This window comes from Anthonomus grandis, chromosome 13, assembly GCF_022605725.1.
Source record: "Anthonomus grandis grandis chromosome 13, icAntGran1.3, whole genome shotgun sequence".
In the NCBI taxonomy this organism is placed as follows: Eukaryota; Metazoa; Arthropoda; class Insecta; order Coleoptera; family Curculionidae; genus Anthonomus; species Anthonomus grandis.
Window position 1 is genome coordinate 18,597,068 of NC_065558.1, and position 15,025 is coordinate 18,612,092.

The 15,025-nt window shown below is 35.0% G+C and overlaps 1 protein-coding gene and 1 long non-coding RNA gene across 3 annotated transcripts in view; one reads left to right on the plus strand and one right to left on the minus strand.

Moving 5' to 3' along the window:
* Positions 1-15,025, plus strand: part of LOC126743741 (laminin subunit alpha-1) — a 549,108-nt gene that overhangs the window by 433,493 nt on the left and 100,590 nt on the right. The window lies entirely within an intron of this gene.
* The window catches only part of LOC126743752 (uncharacterized), a 70,784-nt gene continuing 60,400 nt past the window's right edge, over positions 4,642-15,025 (minus strand). For both annotated transcript variants that reach the window (XR_007662974.1, XR_007662975.1), the window contains exons 2-3: positions 5,220-5,401; positions 4,642-5,162 (exon numbers count right to left, since the gene is read on the minus strand). This is a non-coding gene — a long non-coding RNA (uncharacterized LOC126743752). The remainder of the gene's footprint in view (positions 5,163-5,219; positions 5,402-15,025) is intronic.

The following is a 15,025-nucleotide window of genomic DNA, read 5'->3' on the forward strand; positions in this document are numbered from 1 at the left end:
CAGATCCTATTTAGGTAATTAATATTTTTTCTACATTTAAACGCGTCTTAGGGCCGTAGTGGCGTAGTGACACATTTCCGGACATGGGTTCCTATACTCAAATGGATTCTACTGTTGCACTGAACAACCCCTAGAAATTTGATCCCATAGTTGTGAAACACCCTGTATAAATTATTTCAATTCTTTCAGCTATACTGTAAACCATTTTGAGCCGCGGAAAATTTACAAGAAGATATACAATCTTTTTAACAGAGTTTATTTTATTTAACTTATACCTTTCTTTGAGCCTATATAAAAGTTAAGAAAAATTCTTACGCGGGTGAATACTACTCCAAAAGACTTTTAATTTAAAGTATCATAAAAGGGATGGCGATATTTCAAATGTTGGGGTTAGGGTGCATCTGGCCCAAGGTGTGACTCACTCTATAACCAAAATATGGTGGTTGTAGTTCCCCCTACCAGTATAATATTTGTACCAAATTGCGCTTTTCTAATTTTTTTAGTTTCAGAGATGTTTGCATTAGAAGTTTTCAAATTGACACCATGTTTGTTACATTAGCGAATATCAGAATAGGGTGTCATACATCAATTCAACTTATATTCCCCAGTCGCGCAGTCTGTGGCTAGCTTTAGATAACTCGCGTCACAGTAGTGTTGCCATATGTTTTCCTTCGTGCGGTAAAGTTGAAATGCACTGATATATACAATGTTGCCATATTATGGTACTTTTGTGTAACAATATAAAAACTTTTAAAATAGATAAAAATTATTTCAATTTTACAGTTTCAGTCCGGATGTAAATGCATCTATATAATTTAATAGGTTTCCCAATTATCTAGTTCATTTTATTGCGTCACCGCACAAACTAATTTATAATTCAATGGCGTTATTGTTTGATGCCGCCCATCACGACGAGGGTCACAGCATCATGATCATTTCAAACAAAATGTTAATGACCATCTGATAATAATCCATCGATCCGATGACGAAAGAGATTAAACACGATATGGCGGCATAATTAGGGCCTTAATACTTTTTTAGTGAATAAATTTCGGAGGGGCTGGACTCGATCGTCGTTCATGCAAAGAATTGATTTTTTTCGATAAGTTAGATTTGGTCTAGCGTAAATGTTCATCATGATGAAATGATTCGACTCCATATCTGCTAATGTGGAGTTGACTAATGCTAGTTAATTGATGCATTAAATGTAATCATTAATGTATCAGTTTTGACCAAAGTAGCATTTACTTTTTTTTATATGTTTTAAATATGGGATTTTATGTAAAATTTCCTGATTTGATTGTTCTGTCTGCGATTATTTTACTAAAACTGTTTCGGAAAGGAGCAGTGCATTTGATCTAGAGAGTTTGATCTATAAATAAGTTTAATCCTTCGGTCAAAGAAAATAAAAAATCAATGTGCCGTGAAAGACATTGATACAGCGTGTAAATCCTAATTTATTTGAATAGTTGATTCTAAAAAGTCGTCCAAAGCAAGTGAAGTCATATTTCAATAATCTGCATATCTTTGGTTTGAAGTGACACTTTTTATTAAAAACCATTCAAACTCAAATCATCCTACCCAAAGAGACTCGCTCTTCGAAATATTTTTTTAATAATTAACGAACATATTGTCAAATATCTCCCAAAAAACGATTTAAACTTTCCTACAAGTGTAGACACCTTGCCGATACGGTCAGGCAAGACAGTTGGACGGCACCGAAGCAGCGATGACGAGCCAATGATCGTAGATATCAAAAGCCCGGCAGCTTTTATGTAACAAAAACTAATTTTAACTTTTCCAGCGGTGAGGGGAAAACCGTCGTCGCTTAAACCGTCAAATTTATAAATCCACCATAACCTTAATGGAGGACACACTTAATGGAGGTCTTACAAAACTTAACAGCATCACAAACCTGATTTTATCGCTCAACATATTGCAGTAACAACATCAGCTTATTGAAAATAGAGAATATCATGAGCCCATGATAATATGTTTTGTCAATTATCAAAAAGCGTTTGATTATATTAAATAGGTTAAACTTTAGACCATCCTGATAAATCTGAGAGTTCCTGTCCATCCTTACATCCTCCCTTATAAAGAATAAACCAAAGATTCTCAAATTAATTAAGAGTGGAACGAGGAGCCTGCTGTGTGTTATCATCTGACCTTTTTAACATATATGGTGAATTTGTGGTAAGAAAGTCCTTAAATGGATGGTCTGGAGGCATAACAATATTCGGGAAAAAAATCACCAACTTAAGATTTGCTGACGATACCACCCTCATAGCAGCGACAGAAGAAGGGATAGTAGAACCTTGTAGACGAGTGGAACATGAAAGCAACAAAGTCGGCTTAAAAATTATTTAAAAAAATACTGATATTTACCTCTAGACCAATATGACCTAGTAGAGAATTTCAACTACTTAGGCTCTACCATAACTAGCAATGGAAACTGCGGGGCAGAAGTACGAAGGTGCATAATTATAGCAAAAAGCGGAATGAGCCAGCTAACAAAGACCGCTCGATCTCTCAAAATATAAAACTGAGACTTGTTTAAGCTCTCGTCTTCTCTATTTTTTTATAACGTGCTGAAACTTGGACTTATCGTGCTTCTTAAGTCAGAAAATGGACGTCTCTGAAATGTGGTGTTAGAGGCGAATGTTGCAAATATCTTGGACAGCTCATCGCACTAACGTTCTTAACGGATTCTTCAGTTTTTCCCTCATATATACCGCTCAGGTAAAAATAATTTAGAGAGACTTATTATATCTTGGATTGATCTGAGTGGAAGGGCACGAGGTTCATCGCCGACTAGGTGGACCGATCAATTACAATAAAACACGGCTCTCTCATTTTATAAAGCTTTTTGAGATTCAGAGTATTGATATTTCATCAGCAATGATGGAGCGACTGAAGAGAGATATTTATAAAGCATAGAGCAAGATAAATAAAAAGAGAAGTTAATCACATAGAGGGCATTACGTTTACAGTACGACCACGGTATACCCTTTGAAGCTTTTTGAATTACTTAAAAAATAAATGTACCTATATTTCCGCAGCTTGGTACAAAACCGACTGAGTCAGGTCAAGAATAATGAGGGACAGATGAAAGGCGGCAAACTTAAATTTAAAGAGTATAAGTTCTACTCATATAATGACCGGAACATCTCGTAAATTATTAGAGATTACAAAAAGGTTACATTCATGTAATTATGTATTAGTCATGTATTCCTATTACTATGCAATACATTACATGTGCATATCTGTGTAAAACATGGTTTTAGTCAACTTTTTCTGAGCAAAGCAAAAACAAATTTTTTGGCTCTAGTTATTACTCAATGTTCGTAATAATTGATAGATTTTTATATTTCCCACTATTTAATTATTATTTACTATTTTACTTTTCTGGAGGAGCACGCTTATTGTCTTCTAGGCAAAGTATTTGTTGTTTTGAAATGCGGACAGAACATTCTAAATTGTAGACACCACAACAATACTGTCGTATTACTCTCGAAAACGAACAGCAGGGCCGCCATTAAGGTTAAGGCTATTATAGCGAAAAAGGTGAACTCCAGGCTCGTACTGGATTGCATAAAGACCCTGAAGGAACTGGTGAAGGTGTGCTTGAGGGTTCGCTTGTTTGGATGCCTGGCCACTCAGGCTATGCCAGAAATGAAGAAGCGGACTCTCTTATGGTAGACTGGGATCTGCGAAACGGCCAGAAGGTCTTGAACCTATAATCGATATAGCCAAATGAGTAGCTGTTGCATCAAGGAAGGGTCTGCTTAACAAGTTCATTCTCCGGATATTGGCGAAAGCACCTGACATGAGACAGGCTAAGGCACACATAGTTGAGTTCCCTGCCTGTCTCACCAAACAACTATTGCGCTTAAAGAGACGCGAAATCCGGCTAGTAACAGGTCTTTTAACTGGATACTGGCATTTGAGACGCCATTTCCACACCGTAGGTATTGCGGACACCCTGGAATGCCGCTCGTTTTGGGAGGATGAAACTCTAGACCACGTTTTTGGCGCTAGGTTCAAAGATCTGGATAAGACAATCTCTTTACCTTTCAAACCAGAGTGCTTCATTGGTTTTTTCAAGAACTCTGGTAATCCTCGGAGTCCATTAAGAGATCTGTGTGCAGCCCCATTTGGCTGCCCACTATCTTACAATTCACAATACATATTATTATATTTTTTCTAGATTTAATTCCAATATTGACATTATTGTTGACCATAGATTAATACTTCTTTGAACGGAAATGCTCCATAAACGCCAATAGACACCGAACCTTCGACTGAATGTCGTGCCCTCTGAATGTCAAGGAGTAGAATTAACTGGAAACAAAAATTGATTCGTGACGTCAGAATAGCGGGAAATTTGAAATTTGATTATGTATTGCGCCTGAATATCGCTCCACTATACCGTGCGCTTTTAAACTTAGTGGGAAATATGTGGTTCTTTTGGAGACTACAGTAGACAGATTGAAAAAGTGTTAAATTGGGATTTTCTTTATTAGGGCTTTCTTTAAATAAACTCCATATTCAGTTATCCGTTAACCACTTCTTCTACTTGCGTTTATAATTTCTGAACAACCCATATATTATTTCTCACTAGATAAATAAGGTCTTGGTTTAAAAAATTGAACAAAAAAAATATACAGTTATACAATCAAAATTAACAGTTATACACTCTTGTTAAAAACAATAAATAAATTATCAAAATTCGTCCAAATTCTATTTTGTATAAACTCACAACTTAATTTAGTAACTCTGTTGTATGAAGAGCAAAGTGCTGTGTTGCAACACCAACAATGAATGAAGGAATATCACTAAGGAATTACCCCGTACTCGACTCACAAGCAATGTTCCTTAGTAAATATTATAAATTAAATAACTCAAGAAATTAGCAATGAAAGAGGCAATAGATTTTTGCCATTTCTCCATTTGCCATTAAAAATTTCCTAGATTCTAGATTTGTATAGAATCTCTCCAAAATTGCTCATGCATTGAAATTGTTAAAAGTGTTCTTCTCTCAGGGTTGGCGTCAGCTTCAGAGTAAGTTGCGACATTGAGGCAGTCTATTCAGAAATAAGATGAGAACCTTTGTTATGTGTATTGAGCTTCACTGGTTAATTTATGTTAGTCCCTGATGTCTAGAAATAGAAAGCTTCTTTTCAACTATTAATTGTTAAAATCAATTGAAATCTTACTTCATTTTGCCACATTATCTATGTAGGATTCTACTGTATTCCTAAAGACCTGGGAGCAGTTTTTAACCTTCATTTCATTTATTTTTTAAGGTACTACAGGACTATTCATTAGCTTGGTGCAAATTCTGTTGTCAGAGGCTTCTCTACGTGATCAAAGGGGGTCAGTTTTTCATAATCATGGTCTGAAAAAAGACTTTTTAAATGAAATGCCCTCTACATCTTTGAGTCCAACAAACAGTAGTGTCAGTCTAAGAGACATATTACTAAGTTAAGTGTAATATATTTTTACTATGATAAGGATAAATTAATAATTAAAGAGCTTAGCAGCAACTACCCAAGCAGTTTATCATTAATGATTACCATTAAAACTTACCACCTCTGGTGGAGCACACAAGACCATTCTAACTTATCTATTATTAAGCCTGGGTGATTAACTGAAGGTTTATTATCTGGTTTAAGGCCCCTCCTTGAATTGGACATGAATAAATCAGGAGTAAAATAATTTTCGCATATGTAGAATTTCAAATAGAATTGTACTGAGATTTTCATGATTTCGAGGCTTAAGAAAGTATTAAACATATTGGGCCTGGTAATAAAATCAGGAAATCTGTGTCTTTTGCTGTCCACAGATATAATACAGCAGCTTTGTTTTTTCAGAATCCATTTCTCACTTTTTTCATTTACATTTCGCTTTACACTCGATTTTCAAAAAAAAATTGCAAATGAAATGTCGCCAATGATTATATTTGATTCAAAGCTTTTTTATTACTATTTTTTTAGCCCACGTGGTAGCAAACTTAAGTAAAAAAAAGCCACAGAACACTAGGAAAAATGATGTACAAAATCTGAGAACAAAACAATTTTGTTAAGATTTTTCGCAAAATTTGAATAATGAAAGTTAGTTTGGTTATAAAAAAATTGAATTTTGGCAGAAGTCAAAAGAAAACGTCTGCAAAATTTTGAAAGCTAAAAAGAACAGCCGGATTTTACAGAACATATCAGATGCTTGACAGTCGATGCAGTCTTAAGCAATATCAAGGCCGTAGGTTCGCTTTCTTACCGCCATCTATATGCCGAGGAGTAGAAGCTTCTTCGGTATTCTCTCGATTGCCCAAGCTTTCAAGGCCCTGTTATTGACACTATCATTATCAGCTGTTAACTCTCACTGCTATAAGTGCCGCCCTAACTAGCCATTGGAACGAATAAAACTGTCAAGTCTCAAGACCAGGACATGGAACTGAGCAATTAATCCTTCGCCTTATATTTATTACACTATCTATATTTCGAACTGAGATTCTTAAAAATTATATTCCACTTTTCTATTTATTTAACTTTAGACAATTTTGTAAATGAATGTAATAAACTGACAATAATGACAAACGAAGTAAAGATTGGCAAATATCGGCAAAAGCAATTTACTACAACCAGCTCGCCGACGCAGTCAGACAAGACACTAAGACGACACCCAAGCAGCGATGATGAGGCCGATGATGACAGACATAAAAGCCGCCATAATAAAATTCAATTTGAACTTTTCAAGCGACTAGCGGACAACGTCATCGCTCACGTCGTCAACTTTATAAATCTAGCTTTATCGGATATGCTAATCCACGACACGATTCTTTAGAACTATTACTTGAATTACTTCAGATTCCACCACGTAACACAAATAATTGTTAGTATTTCGCTTATGAATTTTAAAGAATCGGATTGCTGAAGGTGCAGTTTTCCAGGCATAAAAACTTAAAAATGTACATTTTTAGGCCTTTCAATTTAAAATGACAAATATCAAAAAACTAAATATTTCGAACGAATTTTGAACTTATTCGCATCATCAAGTCTCTTTTTTACAACTTTACGTTGATTTACAAAATGGGATATAACTTTTTTTATTCAAAGTAAATATCCAATGTTAAGTTGTATTTCTGATAAAACCGAAAGCTTTGCCAACATATTAAAAATGTCAACTGTTGAAGGCCAAAGAATGTAAGTTAAGTTATACATCGTCCAGATATATCTGCAAATCAAGCCTTACGAAAGTCATAAATATAGTAACAGAATTGACCTTTATCCCAAACTGCGAACAAGATTATCAGAAAAAATAATAATTTGGAAAATGATACTTTGGAAAATGAGGTCTCTGTAATTTGATCAAGATTATAGATTAAATTACAGACACCTCATTTAAAGTTAGAGTAGATAGAATCGTTGAATTGCTTAAGTGAGCAAATGTTAAAAATATCCATCATTTGATAGCAGCTTGAACTGAATTCTAAATATTTTATAGTGATGGATATAAACTTCACTTTGTTCTTGCTTGCTAGGCGATTTCTATGACTCATATACGAAAGATTCTTTCACCGACGTTGTCTCTCGACAACCACCATAACAACTTTTATGTATCAATTACCATACATATAGCATATTAAGTAGAAATCACTCTTTCAGGGAAAAAACAAAACTGGCCATCCACATAGCAGACTAGATTTTATCGGGCACTTCATAAAACGGCCGTTTAACCAAAGAGTAAATTTGAATATTTCAAATGCCTTTTTTAGTGCCGAATTTATGACGTGTGCGTCCAGTTTTAGTGGAAGTGACCGTAAAATGATCATTTAGTAATTTCGGAGATGCTGCTCTCGATAAGCGAGCCCAGATTTGCGTTTTATTAAAATGCCGCTAGGATTATTGCTTAAGTATGCACAGTTAATGTTTTACATGAGGTAAAAAGGAAAATTATCATAAAAGAGAGTTTTAATGGGCTTTTGAACAAAATTTAATCAATTATCTTAATGGTTATATAGATAGATAACGTTTGATTTATCCTAACAAAATACAAGGCCAAAACATATTTTAGTTTTTTACAAGAATTGGAGAATAACAATACAAACTTGAATAAAATTGGTATCGTATGTATACAATTTACTCTGGTGACATCGAACTTGTCAGTTAGTCATGATTGAGACATTTTTTTCTCACAGCATGATAATAAAGCTCTTGGCAGGTCTATACCCATGGTCGATTTATAATTCATGCCCATTTCGCTATATAAAATCTTGTTTGGTAGATTACTTAGGGATTGGCAGCATAAAAGCAATGGTCACTTTCTATCATCATCTGTGATACATTTTTGTGAATTGCTATATTCTTAGAACATTGAAAGGCCTTTCGATGTTCCAAGGCTATATTATATGTATTTTTTTAAAGATTGTGGATATACTATATATACTAGGTGAAAGATTACTAGGTGAAATTGGTCACGCAAAAATCTGGTCACAGACGGTACAGGAATGACTTCACCTTCTGATGGGTAGTGACTTTATGGCATCTGAGATAGTGGACTGTAAGAGTCTTATGTTCCATGTCGGAGGCAGAGAGAAGTTTGCATTGGTAGAACTACAATGGGCCTACATTGCTGAACAGGGGTACCATCTGGTATACAGATGGTTTCAGAATTAACTATAGAGCTGGTGCAGGGTTCTGTGGTAAGGTCACGTATACCAGCTTTCTTTTAGGTTCAAGTCTTTGCTGAATTGAAATGCGAACAGAAAATCCTAAATTGTGGACACAACTTGTAAAGTTGAGCTGAATAGTTCAGCTTATCTGACTCCCTTGCTAAACCAGAATCTGCGAAACAGCTGGTATGCCCCGAAACTATAATCGGTATAGCCAAATATGTAGCTGTTGCATCAATGAAGAGACTGCTGGTAAGTTAACACTCAGCAGAAGGAGGGAAGCATTCGGCATGAGGCAAGTTAAGGCACATATGATGGGTCCTCTGCCTGTCTTACCAGACAACTACTTCACTTAAAAACATGCGAAATTCGGCTAGTGATAGGTCGTTTAATCGGACACTGACATTTAAGATGTCTTCTCTGCACCATAGATATTGCGGAAAATCCAGAATGCCGATGGTATTGGGAAGAGGATGAAACTGCAGACCTTGTTATCAGAAAATGCCCAGCATTCACGAATTCTATGTTCAAATATCTGGGTAACACTTACAGTTCATCGAGAGACATTTACAAGTCTTTCAAACCAGAGTGCTTCATTGGTTTTTCCAAGGCTGTTGATCTGGTAACCCTCGGTGGGGCACAACGGGCCCATTAGAAGACCGTGATAATAGTCGCTTTCGCTGCCGAATTCTGAATTTGGCACTGCTATATCAATTAGAAAGATTTTCTTTTGGGCTTTGTTTATTAAGATTATATCTGGTCTGTTTGAAGTCAGCGTCCTATCGTCCTATCGTCAAAACAGTTCTGTCCCAGTAGAGGCGAAAGTTGCCATTTTCAAGTACAGTTTCTGGTTTGTACTGGTAATAGGGGCAAGTTTCGCCAATTAGATGATAAAGTTTTGCCAGTTTTTGATGATTAATTTTTGCCACACAGTTATGTCGGTGCAGATATTCGGCAACTGATAGAGATGTGCATCCTGATGTTATATGTTGAATTGTCGTACGCGCAGGCATTTTCGACATCGATCGTCGATTACTTTCTCTCATCTTTAGTAATGTACTTAAGGTAATTTCTTATAGCAATTACTTGGTCTTGTATAGCCATCAATGCCATCATAAAGCCTTCAGTTTCAGGAAATAGATCTCCACGAGTCAACCAGTAAAAAATAGTTTCATAATTTTAGTTCGACGTTTCATAATCGACATGTTCGGCAAGTTCGTAAGGATGCTTTCCGCGTATTGCCTTCTGCTTTCATGTGTTAACTTTAATGGCTGTGTGCTCTGATCTTGTTACAGTAATATGTTCTGCTATACCTGCACGGAGATTCAAGGGTGTGTATCCGTTATCCGCTAGCACCACTGCTCTATGAAGAGAAGAGGTCTCCCTCATAGCGAGGAAGTATTTCTGAAGATCTGCTACTTGTTTTTTGAAGAGAAAAGAAATATCAGTTAGTCCTCTGCCACCCTTGGATCTGGGAAGAGTAAGTCTTTCGATGGCTGACTGAGGGTGGTGTGCTCGAAACGTCGTGAGGGTTGTTCTGGTCTTCCTTTCAGTCTCCTCTATATCAGTCTTTGTCCGCCTAATGACTCCAAAAGAATACGTTAAGACAGGGATAGCGTAGGTATTAACTGCTTTAATCATGTTCTTACCATTCAGTTTAGTTTTTAAAATTTGCTTAAGACGATTGATGTATTCCTTTTGGAGGTTCTGCTTCATTTTCTTGTACTCTGTATGGGCTGACTGATGTACGCGCAAGTACTTATAAGTTTCCCCTTCTTCCATAGTTCGAATGAGACTACCATCTTGTAATTCAAAGTTGTTGGTGTTGTGTTTACCTTTGATAACTGTTTGAGTTTTGCATTTATCGATACCAAAGCTCATTTTAATGTCGTGGGAAAATATTTCAATTGTTCGCAGCAATGAGTTGACATGCGTTGATGTCCCAGGATAGACTTTTATATCATCCGTGTACATTAGATGTGTAATATTATATAGGTTTTTCCTGTTATCCTTAACGGTAAATCCATGTTGACTTTGATTAAGCATATGATAGAGGGGATTCAGAGCCAGACAAAACCAGATGGGACTCAGGGAATCTCCCTGGAAAAGGCCTTGTTGTATTTTAATAGGCTCAATCGCTAAAGTTTCATTTCTGCAGTTAAGATTAAACTGTGTGGTCCAGAAACCCATCATATGTTTTAATAATGTGATAAGCGGTGGAGCGACTTTATGAATCTCAAGGACTTTAAGTAATGTAGAAGTTTCTCTGCTTCTGTATTGCTTGTTCCATAATTACAGTGTCTATAAGTAACTGTTCTTTACATCCTTGAGACCTCTTAATGCAGCCCTTTTGTTCTAGAGCGATAATTCCGTGGTCTTCGCAGTGCTTATAAATTATTTTTGCAATGCATGCTGTAAGCAGTTTATAGATTGTAGGCAGGCCTATATTTTGCAGGATTTTCGGTATCGTTATCTTTTGGCATTAAATATGTTAGTCCTTGCAATGTAAGTTGCTACTGTGGTTGGTTCCTGCAAAAATCTGTTGAAATGACGAGCTAAATGTGTATGAGTGCATTTAAACCATTTGTACCAAAAGTTATGAATTCGGTCGTTACCAGCTGGTTTCCAGTTGAAGGAATTCTTCACTATCTGCCTCAACAGCTCAGGAGATATTATCAGCTCGTCCACTGGTCTTAGTTCTTCCATTCTTGTCAATCTCTTTTTGTATCCAGGGTGCTTCGACATTATGAGTTGTAGGTACGGACCAGATTGACTCCCAAAACTCCCTGACTTGTCGTATAGATGGTGGTTTACCGCTGTCGTTATTGGTGACATTTCTAAGCCTCCGATAAAACTGTTTCTTGTTGTTCTGAAACAGCCTATTGGATGTTTTCCTAAGGTTAGATTCTTTATATCTTCGAGGTCGTTGTGCAGCAATGCTTAGTTTTTGTTTGAGAGTGTCTAAAACTTCTGCTATATTATGATTGGAAGGGTTATACGTGGCATGGGTTTTGTTTTGCCGCATAACACTCTCGACTTGCTTGGTTAACTTACAGTTTCTTTGTCCTTAAATGTAGGCGGTGAGTTGGCCAATATCTTTCCTAAGTTTGGTTATTTTGTTGTTTCATCACCTTTCATAAGGTCGGACATGTTCTGTTGTGTAGTTTGTATCCGAGTGGTTTCGGACGTCCGATTTATTCATTCTGATAGCGGTTACAGAGCAGTATGCAGCTCATTAAAGGTGTTATGTTCTTCCAGATATTGTGGAAGGATTGTCGTATCTAATAAGTTTACCACGATAGCAAGTTGCCTGCTGCATTTTTGCTTAGGAATAACTGGTCGCTTTGTAGGGTCCATAACTGAAAATTCTATCAAAGCCCCAATGAAAAAAATCCTTACCTTCTCCAACTGAGTATTATCACCGGAGTCTTGGTTTTGTACTATTCGATCCGGTGATGGTGGAGTATCTATATTTATTGATGAGTTGTCGTAGATGGTATACTGCAGCGTTTCAATAACAGCTGCTGAATTGTACGTAAAGTAGGGAGTTCTAGGTACCTGTTGACTGAAGCGCAGTTCTTGATCTGTTACAGCAGCAACTTGATCGTGGTGGTATAGATAGTCATTTTGACATAGTAGGTAGGTTGCATGCTGCTGTAATGTGTTGGATGGTTTCTGGCTTATCCCCACACTTTTTACACCTGCCATTTCGGATCTCGGTATCTTTGACCATGTGTTTCATTCTCTTATTTCATATTTTATTCTTTTCAATGTTTTATTCTTCTTCACTTATCCCAGATATCTCATATATCAGAAGGATAAAGCTCGCACTTATCGAGTTTAGGGGTTTAAAATAGGAAGGAGTGAGGTTAATCAACTCTTCACCTTGCATTAATAGTTTTTGCTTCAGATCGTAAACAATACAAAGCAGCGATAATAAATTATGCTTTTTCTTATTTGCCATCTTCCTTTAATTTTTTGGCACATGTATATGATTTTTCATCGCATAACTTTGAACTACAACTCAACCATATCTAAGTGGCAATCCTTTGACAAATCGCAGTGTTATAGCCGATTATTATAATCGAGATCATCAATTTATTAATAAATGTTTCCTTAAAGGTAAATATTACCCCACCCATAAAATAGCCAACATAATTTTCAACCTCTTAAAAAAAGAAACCGAAACAGAAAGATTAAAACTATTCTTGACGCTGCAGATTTGGGAATTTTACGGAACACTATATTAGTCATAGTATGAAGACAAAGGAGGTTCCTACATTAAAAACAATTCACAAAAAATTGTCGAAGATACTGGCTATCAAGGATATAGGGACTCTCCGTAAAGAACTCCACAAAATTGAGAAATTTCGAAAATCAATCGAAAAGTGCTAATGGAACATCAAACCATCAAATCTCTTAGGATTGAATTTCTTTAAAAAATGCATCAGTATAGAGAAGAAAAGCTCGATATACATGGACGAAACTTATATTCATTCATCTCATACCCACACTTAAGGATGGAGTGATGAGAGTATGGAAGGTATTAAAAAACCAGTAGGCATAGGACTTATTACAATGCATGCAGGTGGTGTACATATTACAAGAACTACAAAAATTATAAAAAGTGGGTTTCGGAGAATCTGATTCCAAATTTAAAACCAAGAACTGTAGTTGAAATCGATAGCTTTATCAAAGAAAGCGGAAATGCAAGAATGGATTTGCATATAATGAATCTATGTTAAAGAAAAAATTATAGAAAATAATAAAGCTTCACAAACCAAAGTATAAAAGGTGACATGTTACGATTGCCACCATATCACCCAGATTTAAACCCAGATTTAAACTTAGTTGAGTTTGTTTGGGCTGCATTAAAAGGATATGTACCAAACAAAAAAAACTATGTTTAAAAAAACCATCAGTATCCATATCTTAATTTATACATTTATATTGATTTTTTCTAAAAAATAATATTTTGTCTTTTACTGACCATTATTTGACTTTAAAATATTATATGGATTTGTTAATATTATTTATTAGAGAAGTATTACATTACATTAAGTATATTACATTAAAATTTAACATCAGGTCCAGTACAAACAGGATAAGAAAAAATTTCTATAATACATTTTTGTAAAATGAAAATCGTTATGTTTATGTAGGACATAAAGATGTGTAATATTTTCGTAACTGGTTTTTTATAAGTTTGAGATATTTTTAAAATAAGCATTTTATATAAAAAAATTTTCTTTAGTATATCTTGTATTTATTGGGTTATTATAACCGATTTAATTTTCTTAAAAAAAAGGTAAAGTCGTTTTTTCATGACGCCTAAAAAAATTAAGATTTTCGAAAACAAAAAATTAAAATTATAAACCTTTATTTTATTTCAACATAACATTATAATTATAAATAGAACATCGCCTTTGTTTATTATGAATGTTTTATATTAAGAATGTAAGGCCACAATTTAAAAACAATCGACTACAATTATTGATTTTTATTTACTATAATAAATATTATACTTATTTTAAAATATTCCTAAAAGTTATGCAAATTCGAAAATTTCACGGCTAAAATATGCCCAGTGTAAACTAAGTTAAAACTTGTAAAATTAAAATGTTGTATTAAGTTTTATGTCCCTATTGCTCTTCTAACTCATTTACTCTTTCATCTGCAAATTTCATTGGCCAGTTGGATATGGTTAAGTTGTAGATAGTTTTGATTTTGTTACCTTTCTTCACACTTCTCTGTAGACACCAGTGATAATGCATTTGCTTACGTGAATATAAAATAATTGTGCCTCTCCAACCAGATAAAATACACTTGTTGTAGAATACACACACAAATTGATGGAGTTTCGTGATTCTAGATATGTATATCAGAAATCCCTTTGGTTTACTTTTCAGCCACTTTATGTCATAGTTACATAATCAGTTATTAATTCCCACACAACGTGCTACATAAAAAATATAAATTAATTTTGAATCACTTTTTCATTATAAACATTAACTCTTATCTATGTCAAATCTGGTTAAAGTTAAAGAACCCAGAGCCCTTTCACTTAATCCATAACATCCTGTAATATTAAAAAATAGCTAAAGTTTATATATCTAATAACCAATTGCCTAGAAGATGTGGTAAACCTCTTATTAAAACTGATGAGAGATTTTATAACAGTACAAATCAGTTGGGCAAATATTTATATTAAAACGTAATACAAGATGTTTCTATATATACTCTCATCGAGTGCAAATTATTTGGTTTAGAGCACACAGTCGGATGCTTTCGCGATATCAGAAAACATTTTGTCTGAGTATTTATTTACGACTGCTGTAACCTTTTCCCAAA